This window comes from Cicer arietinum, chromosome 7 (assembly GCF_000331145.2).
Source record: "Cicer arietinum cultivar CDC Frontier isolate Library 1 chromosome 7, Cicar.CDCFrontier_v2.0, whole genome shotgun sequence".
Classification (NCBI taxonomy): domain Eukaryota; kingdom Viridiplantae; phylum Streptophyta; class Magnoliopsida; order Fabales; family Fabaceae; genus Cicer; species Cicer arietinum.
Genome location: NC_021166.2, coordinates 48,166,892 through 48,167,595, shown reverse-complemented (window position 1 = coordinate 48,167,595; position 704 = coordinate 48,166,892).

Genomic DNA, 704 nt, shown 5'->3' with positions numbered 1-704 from the left:
TGAACTGCAATCCCGTCGTGAAAAAAGGTTCTGTTATAATTGCGTCGATCGTTTCCAGTCGAGTCACTGTTGTAAGAAACAATTTTTCCTCCTCATTTGCAAATCCGATTATCCTAATCAAAAATCAAGGCCTTAATCCAGCTTCTTCCTCAAGTTGAGCTTACTCTTTCACCTGAAATAGACCCAAACACTGAACCTAACCCACAAATTAGTATGCATGCGTTAATGGGCCATACTATACCTCAAACTTTGCGAGTGACCAACCACATTCACAAAAACCCTTTGACAATTTTGGTTGATAGTGGTAGTATCCACAATTTTATTCAGGATAGAGTGGCGAAACAATTGGGTCTCCCTCTGACTCTAGCCCAAGGATTTCAAGTATTGGTGGGAAATGGTGAGGAATTGTTATTCTATGTGTCACCAAATTGGACTCTACTTGGATAATCATTTGTTCACTATGGATCTCTTTGTTTTACCTCTGAGCGGGGCAAAAGTTATCTTAGGTGTTTAATGGCTCAAAACACTTGGACAAATCTTGACAGATTATGAGAAGCTAACAATGTCATTTGACCAAGGTGGCACTATAGTAAAATTGAAAGGGCAGCCCAAGCCAAGTCTTGAAGAATCCTCCTTACACCAATTTAAATGATTGGTCAATACACACGCTATTGACACAATTGTTGCTTTTTACCCCCCTTTCA